The sequence below is a fragment of the Anneissia japonica genome, unplaced genomic scaffold (assembly GCF_011630105.1).
Source record: "Anneissia japonica isolate Jap-2015-1 unplaced genomic scaffold, ASM1163010v1 scaffold93_len1081246_cov171, whole genome shotgun sequence".
Classification (NCBI taxonomy): Eukaryota; Metazoa; Echinodermata; class Crinoidea; order Comatulida; family Comatulidae; genus Anneissia; species Anneissia japonica.
This window is the reverse complement of record NW_022726429.1, coordinates 258,722-267,579: the sequence shown is the minus strand read 5'-3', so window position 1 is coordinate 267,579 and position 8,858 is coordinate 258,722. Positions and strand designations below refer to the sequence as shown.

General features: G+C 34.1%; 1 long non-coding RNA gene across 2 annotated transcripts in view; it reads right to left on the bottom strand.

The window, feature by feature from the left end:
- The window catches only part of LOC117113206, an 11,382-nt gene that overhangs the window by 1,740 nt on the left and 784 nt on the right, over window positions 1–8,858 (bottom strand). Inside the window, exons 2-3 of one of the 2 annotated variants that reach the window (XR_004446161.1) lie at window positions 5,101–5,267; window positions 3,972–4,181 (exon numbers count right to left, since the gene is read on the bottom strand). This is a non-coding gene — a long non-coding RNA (uncharacterized LOC117113206). The remainder of the gene's footprint in view (window positions 1–3,971; window positions 4,182–5,100; window positions 5,268–8,858) is intronic. The other variant, XR_004446160.1, reaches the window with a different exon arrangement.

The following is an 8,858-nucleotide window of genomic DNA, read 5'->3' as shown; positions in this document are numbered from 1 at the left end:
ATTGTTTATTTTTTTATTATCATTATTGATTATTATTTATTAATTATTATTTAATTATTATTATTATTATTATTATTGTTGTTGTTGTTTTTGTTATCATTATTAGTATCATTATTAGTATCATTATTATTATTATTATTATTATTATTATTATTATTATTATTATTATTATTATTATTATTATTATTATCCTTATCGTCGTTGTTATTGTTATTGATAATAGTAAAATATTATATCACCATCATACTCAAAGGCATAATATCAAAAAAATCATGCTTGCAAAAATTTGCACTAACGGCGCAAAAATTATTAACAAAATTAGTGTGATGTGCTTATTAATGTCTCAGCCTATTTGTGACGCGTTCACTTATAATCACAAACTGGTCACGAATATCAAATATTAAATTCTCGTTATCATCATACAAATGTTGGTCACTAAAGTTTATCCGATAGTATATAAATAACGCAATGTAAATAGGCCAATGTACTTCGAAAGAGATAATCAATATTGATAATATAATCGATATAAAACATAAAACGTGGACTTTTTTTAAACAAGGTATTATATTGGTTAAATGTGTATGTGCTCTACTTGCAGGTACAGAGGTTTGTTACACTGTTGTATTATTTGTATTATTGTAATATTGTATTATTTTCTTTTGAGGAGTGAATCGATCAAAAACTTTACTGAATGAGATTTCATATCAGCTATCCATGCTAAAATATAGAGCTAGCCTATCAAAAAATAAATGCTTATTAAGGTTTAGGCTTCACATATTTGTCACTTATAGCTTTTTCCATAGCCTAATGTATTTCCGATATCTGATTTGTTTTTCTATTCGAATTCGATGCAGTCGCTTGGGTAATGTTCTCGTCGTCATCGTTCATGTAGCATGGTTTTGTATTCGCCGCCGTTCAGCACTTTTAGGTTGGGGGCGCTATTCTGATTACGAACAGAGAACACAATCCTTCCATGGAGGTATATCAAAATTACTCCATGGTCCTTCTAATGTTCCAACCATGGACTAATAACTCAATTCTGTATATATTTTCCTCTGTCATTTACGATTAAATAAGCACGCTGGTGATAATTTTTCAGAAGTAACATTTTATTGAAAGAATAAACGGTAACGATTATATTCCCTTGATTATCAGTAACGATATTGACAACCAAATTTACTGAAATTGTTATGTTTGATAAAAACTGTCATATTATTTATGTAAATCACTTAGTTTTGAATTTAATAATAATATTTGTGAAAAGGAAATTGCATTTGATGCAGACTTAAATGCTGTACTGCATTCGTTATGGAATTATTATGCAGGTGTTTTCTATAGAAAAAGAGTATCCCTGACATTTACTATGAAGTGAGTTAAAGTTAGTTTCTCCTTCGTAAATATAGTGATTTTTAATTGTATGATATTCGTAGTTAGCTTTTTCCCTCTCTAGAAAATTGATCCCAGAAGCAATGGATTAAATAGGTTGTATGCAACAAAGAAGGCATTAGTAAAACGCAGTCTGATTACGAATCCCAATTAAAACATCAAGACGCGAATTTCGTCAAGACGATTGTAGGCGGACATGTTTTGTAAAATCACTGTCGTGGTAGTGATTTGAGTGGCGAGAGTTGTGGGCTTTATCCAGCAGCGGATACATGCAATCAACTATACTAAAAGAAAATAAAAAAATTTAAAAAAATTAAAAAAAGACAAACAAAAATCGATATGAAGGTGCTGGGTCGCATTATCTGCTTGTACCTTCCTACAAGTACGACTTATCCATTCCCACAAATACGAGGAAGGGGAGTCATAACAGTCGCAACAACAAACGACTCATTTTAGTTTCGACAACAATATAAATCATTGAAGAACGCCTCATGGAATTGGCAAGGCATGTTTCGCCTGAAGATGAACAGTGCTTGATTGTGTCGCTGATACCAACACACTAAGCCCTCGCTCAATATCGTTGATATTTCCTGCTTGATTCAAAACTCCTGAGATTTAAGCGGTCGTGTGTCGGCTTATCATCGACATTGTCACGTTATAGATAACGTAGGAAACCAATATGGAAACGCAATGATTTCATTATTTAATTATTATCTCTGTTCCGCATGAGTGCTTCGATGACTAGTGTTGTTCCATACATACAAATGATAGCGACAGAAGTTTACTCCAATCAGATTTGAATTCGACTCCAATGGCCTAGTTCCGAATTAAGTGGCAGACCGTCTTCGAATCTAGGTTGGCGAAATATTGTCCACTTTATTAAAACCTTACCTTAACTTTGTAGTGAATTTGAATGTTATTGGAAACAATAAATTTCCCTTTTTTTATGTGTATAATGGGATTTTGTTTTCAAATGAAAAAACAATAAAACTGAATTGCAAACCGAGTTGGTGTGTTGCTTTGTAACAACACAGAAACTATAATAGGGTCTGTGGTAACAGGAAAGTCACTATATAGGAGTAATGTGATAAAGTTGGTTACAATGTAAGCTATCATAGGACGTGCATATTACGTTAGAAATTATTGAGTTAAGAACGTACTGAAAAATGTATAAAAGAATATTCTAAATATTAGAAAAAGAAGATGACAACAACATTCACCCTTTTAAGGGTGTATTTTCACTCGATAAAGAGTGGAATTCAAATGAGAACGAAAGGCGCTCTTTTAAAGTAAAATTCATTTAAAACTAAAATGCACTTACACAGCAGTAATTTAGGTCTAAATGGCATGTTCTTTTTTATTGTTTGCCACGTGTAATAATTTGAGATGAGCTGTTGTCAACCCTTGTCCACTTCATTCGTCGTGTATTAACGATAGGCCTATCAACTATTGCTAATAATCTACTCAATTTTCTACGCGTAGGCTTAGGCGAGGCTTATAAAAAAGACAAATATTCACTGTATGGTGACAAGCCTATTTGAAAAATTACTTTCTTTTATTAGTTCTGGTCAATAATTGCATTGCAATTTACAGTTTGGCTGCACTATGAAAGATATACTGTGTATCACGAGGCTAAAAGAATTGCAATATTCCGATTCCTTACCGTATGTTAAGTGCTAAAGTTGTAGGGGACAAATTTGTACATTTAAGTTATTAACTTAAACTTAAAAGTTTGAAAGATAAATTATTCCCCGCCATTTAACGGAGAGGTTAATAACATTTTAAAATTTAAAACAAATCTTTTTTAATTCTTGTTTTTCATTTTTTTTTCACTTTGGTGTCGGGTAAGTTTTAGCACCCATTATTCTCTCTTGGCATACCGCTAACCTGTACGGTATATTTTGTACTTCATGTTTTCTGTATGTGGATATGCCGAATCTATAATAAATAAATAATAAATAAAAATAAACATTTCCTCAATTATTTTGCATATCATTTAATTGCCTGGTAATCGATTTGAGGCTTTTTGGAGTAGGCCTATTTCTGTAAATCAGCTAACATTATTTTTTTTAATTCGTTTCTGGTTGGAAGTTAATAACTTATATTTGGTCCTTTTAATTGAGTTGTTCATTTTTTCGCAGACAACATCTTTAATGTTTTTTCCCCCAAACTCTAGTCCTACGGATTTTCCGAGATGATATGCCTATACAAACGTCTCGTCGAGTCACGTCACTTTGCATTCGTAGTTCCATTATGTTTTACATCCACGTGAATGACAGAAATACGTATGCCGCTATTACCGTATAATTAATTGTCTTTAAAAATGTTCAACAGCAGACGACTGTCTTTGCCAAAAAGTACAATTGGTTGGACATAGAAGTAGATATGAAGTGCAAACGAGATATAAAGTGCAAATACAATTATAGTTTTTCTATAATAAAATGCACGGATATGAGTAGCCTATATACCATGGTGGCCCGTGTCTACACCAAATGAAAAAAACAAACGTATAAAGAAAACGGTAATTGGTAATTATAATAATGCAGATCAAATTTTAATTAGTTTGGTATAATTATCACACTTACTTGGTATGAACAATGAAGATGATGTTGGTGACAACTCGTCGATTGTTAGATTTCGAAATCCAGAAACACCGTTTTCGGATCTCAGTAGATGTGCCTAGTCACCGCTGTCAGGTTGTAAAATGAATAAAACTCGTACGCGATTCTGTGTCCAATGCAAGATTAAAAATGTATTGCAGTTAAGTGATTTCTGGCTTACTGCTCGGAGTTCAGCTATAAATAAACAGAATTCTGAATGATAGGCTGTTGATGCGATATCTTTAAAAAATAATGAGTGTTTTTCAAGTCTGTTGTGAGCAAGTTAACAGGGCGCACATCGGGAAAGACGAGACCAGCAAGTGAAACCAAATCGTCTGGGGCTACGTTCTCCAGGATCATTAAGCATCGATTTAGGCACGGTACCGGCGGGAACAATAACACTGACCACTGATCCCTGCGTCATAGTTTGAATGCCGAATGAGTGCTAAACTAAATATTATGTCCATTTTTAGGTATATATGAGATTTAATTTGGAATATCAGAGTTACCCAATAGTTTTATTCAAACATGGAATTGCAGGCCCGTATCGTGAAGGACTGGGGAAGGTCCGCATTTAAAAACGAAAAATTTATATTCGTAGATATATTTATTCCAGAGTATCGGAGATCATACAAGCCAGAAGTATTCCTGGTCGGCATTTCTTAAGCTTTCCCAGCTAACAATATTACGTTATTGTATAACGGAATGGTTTCCAAAGGGTCCACTTTCCACTAAAACGAACCTCCCACAAATTAAGTCACGCTACAGGCCTAAATTGTGTTATACGGAGAAGACAGGGTTGTTATTCAAAATCGTAAAAAAAAAAATCAAAACTCGCGAATGTTTCCGATGGGCCTTCATTGTAGAAAATGGTTTAAAAAGTGAATTTTCAATTGATCATTCGTTATGTTATTTATTGGATATCCATTAACTGGTCTATCATGAGTCCCATTGGTATGTTCTAACAGAAGACTCAGTGTGATCACAGTGGTCAGTAACGCCAAGATACCAGTGTGACCCCCAGAAAATACATGCACTCCCACCCTCGCTCACCAAGCGCCCCTTTTCTACTGATTGCAAAGCAAAAAATAAAAAATAAAATACTCATACACACCTCTGGTGTTCTTGTTGCTGTTCTTGTTGTTTTTAAAAGCGTCCAGCGTCGGCAATTTTGAGCGGACGAGCAGGAAATGTTGTAGGCCTACACATAAACTAGAGGTTATTTCAAACAAACGTTCATGGGCCTTTTTTAAATTTGACCCTTTAGGGTGCCCCCTACACCTACAAAACAAAACAGGGGTTTCATCAAAGACTGCCATGGAATCCAAAGGTGAGTTCGAATCGCGTCTTGGTACTTAATTTTTTTCTTCTAATTTTAAGACATTTTATTTATTTTTTTAACGATTTTCTTTTATTTTAAGTAGAAACTTGTTACTAACCTGCAACCAGATGAATTTATTCAAAGAGGCCTATTTATTTATTTTGTTTTTATTTTTGTCTTTTTATTGTGAACTCTTGCTAAAAACCCAATATAATAACTTACGCCACTGTTTAATGTATTTAAGAATTCAAGATATTTCCTCTGATTTAAGCATGTTTTCCTAGTATCAATAAAAAGCCTCGTCTGCAAGGTGCATCATGAGCGTTGAATAGAGGCACCTCAGTTTAAGGCGCGGACCGGTGAGCGTTCGCACTTTTTACTAACCAACCATGCACCGTTCTTTTACTAACCAACCATGTACGTCTTTTTACTAAACAAACCTACCCCGTCTTTTTACTAACTAAGCCTACATCGTATTTTGACTACCTCAACGTACACCTTCTTTTAAATAACAAAGCTACATCGTTTTTGACTAATTAAAACTACATTGTCTTTCATTAACTCAGCTCCTACACCGTATTTTGCTAGCTAAACCTACACCGTTTTGTTTCTAAATAAAACCTACACCGTCTTTTACTAACCTAAACCCTCATCGATATATCCATCATGTTTTTACTCACTAGCCACAGGTCTGTTTTAAACTTAATCTGTCTCGCGTCTTTTTAATGACTGAACCTACTGTTAATTTGGAAAATATTAGAACATTAAGATATCCTCAATCATCGGCTTTTTATTGATTAATTTTTAATATCAATTTAAAAAATATTTGTATTATATAATCATTTAATTAATTTAATTTAATAAAAATTATAAGGAGCAATTTATCTATATAATTGTGTGGATAGGTCTATGAACTTTATTCCCAGGGGTGGCAATTTCCGCGAAAACATATTACAAACAATCCATATGTTTATAAAAGCATAAATCTATATTTGTCAAAATTGTATTCGGACTTATTAGATACTGTATTCAGAAACCGGTACACGGCAAGGAAAATATAGCAATTTCTAAAACAATCAACTGTTCCGCTAAGCATAGTCGCTTACCAGTGCAGTTTTGCTTGTGTCCTCGGGTACCATTTACTGTAATTATTTCTTACTTCGATGGGACGTTAAGCCGTTAGCTCCGTGTGCATAATATCATATAGGCCTAGGCCTATGCACAAATATTTCAGTACACTGTTGAATAATTCAATAATAGTAAGGGGTGTTATCTCCCGTTGTACGACAATGTTAGGCGCTATAATGAGCAATGGCGACGTACCAGGAGTCTTGGAATGGAGGAGGAGTGAAGTGATAGTTCTAAATTAAAGTCAGGTACCGGAGGGAAAAAAAATGTTGATATGTTGTAGAACTGATTTTTCTAAGACAGAAAAAAGTAGTTTGATCAAAAACTGAGCAACGGTGAATGAGATACAGATTTTTGAATATTTATAAACTGGAGAAAAAGGTGTAAAAATTAGTGGTTGCGCCCCTTTTTCCCCCAGTTTTTAAATATTAAAAAATTTGTATCTCGTTCACCGTTCCCCAGTTTTTTGTCAAACAACTTTTTTACTGTCCTAGAAAAATCAGTTCTACAACATATCAAACATTTTTTTTCCTCCGGAGTCTGACTTTAAGGTGATATGAGGTGATTTTAATTTATTTTAGCGTGACCTTTTTGCTTCTAACATTTTCATTGGGTGGAGGTGTAGGGGGGATGGGTGACTGTGGACTAGCTTTTTTTAGGGGAGGACGCACTCTAGATGCGCCACTTGTACAGAGGCTATGACGGGCTCTCTGATTCAATAATACACGTTGCCTTAATAATTTTCAATAAGGATCGTATGTACAGATACATATTTGTTTTTTTTTTTAATTTCTAAATAATACATTTTAGCTTCGGCTATGAACATTCATTAAGTCAAAAATATTGAATCTATTGATTGACTGAAACATTTGAGCAGTATTCCTAATATTTGATATAGATGTGGCATGTTAGAACGCGAGTGTTGGGCGTTGGTTACAAATTAATATTTATAATAATTTTAAATAATCAAAATTGCACCATTCCAAGTAAAGTGAGAAATGCCAAAGACGGGTTACCTCACTCGATGTTAAAATTTTAAAACGGAGGACTACACAGGCTTGTGCAACATTGAGGTGTATAGGCCTATGTACTGCTACGAATAAAAGTGTGTGGTGTTGTCGGGGTGTTGTTACATTATAGTCATACGGTCGTTCTGAAGACCTATGCACCCAGGCGTTCTTCAAATACTAAGTACCCTACCACTCTTTAAATACACTGTCATCGTTAAAAAATGGCTCATGTCAATGGTGCAGGATAATAATGTTGATTTCACTGAAGAAGTAACGTGTGGAGCGCGGGTCATGCGGCTTTGTTTTTGCTCCGTCATTGGGAATTCGATGGCTCTTGAGTGGCAGTTGTAATGATCCGAGACCATTGTTCAGCAGACGACATTACGAAAAGGTGTGTCAATCATCAGCCAACTACTTACAATTTAAATCATCATAGCTGAAGATAACATTTCTGCTAAAGTCTCTATCGAGTGGTATTTTGAAGATACCCATGTGAAATGCAGAAAAAAAAAAAAAAAAAAACTGCAGTTTTCGTATCGTGTAAGTAAGTTTGAGGCGCAATAGGCCTATATTATATTTGTGAGGCAAAGTGAACGCCCTAAAGATATTGGAGCGTGCGTTCTGCTTTAAAATAAATTGGTACATTCTATTATAATAAATTGGTACATTCTATTAAAATGTCTTTTTTGTTTTAAAAAAAATCCGATATTGTATGTGTCGCGTTGGTCCCATCATTAATTTCAAGAATGGTGTTTTGTTAAGCTAAACATTTCATGTTTCTGATACCGTATATTCTTGCGTATGAGACGAGGCTTTAAATAGCAGTGTTAAGATCGAAAAACAAGGGGTTGTCATATTATATGCGCAGCACATACACATGTTTTATTTATGTTCGTCTTATGTGTAGCTCGTCCTTTACACCCAAATTTACTACTGAAATAAAGCTTATAACAACTAGTATTAATGAACGCAATCTTGAAATAAGATGTTGATAAATATTTAAAAACCCATATTGGTATTACAGTTGGAAGATTAGCCTAACATTTGGCTCCGATTTTAGCCAGGTAGATGCATTATCAAGACCATAAAGAGCAGATGTATTATTATGTCCTTTATTCGAACACTGTATTTACCTTTCTTTGATGATTTATGTATATAATTTAACAGTGTTAACGGCTACCTTGATTTATGTTTCAGTGTATGCTATTATTTGTTTCTAGCCGTACTTATTGTGTAATGGAGTGTATCTGGTGGTATTTGAATCTGTTTAACCATGAAGCCTCCATGGTCTAATGGTTATGACGCTCGCCTTGACAGCGAGAGGTCGCAGGTTCGAGTCCCGCCAGAGGCATTTTATTACACAATTTCTTTATTCGTTTGTTTTTACAGGACTACATTCGTTGAGAGCTATGC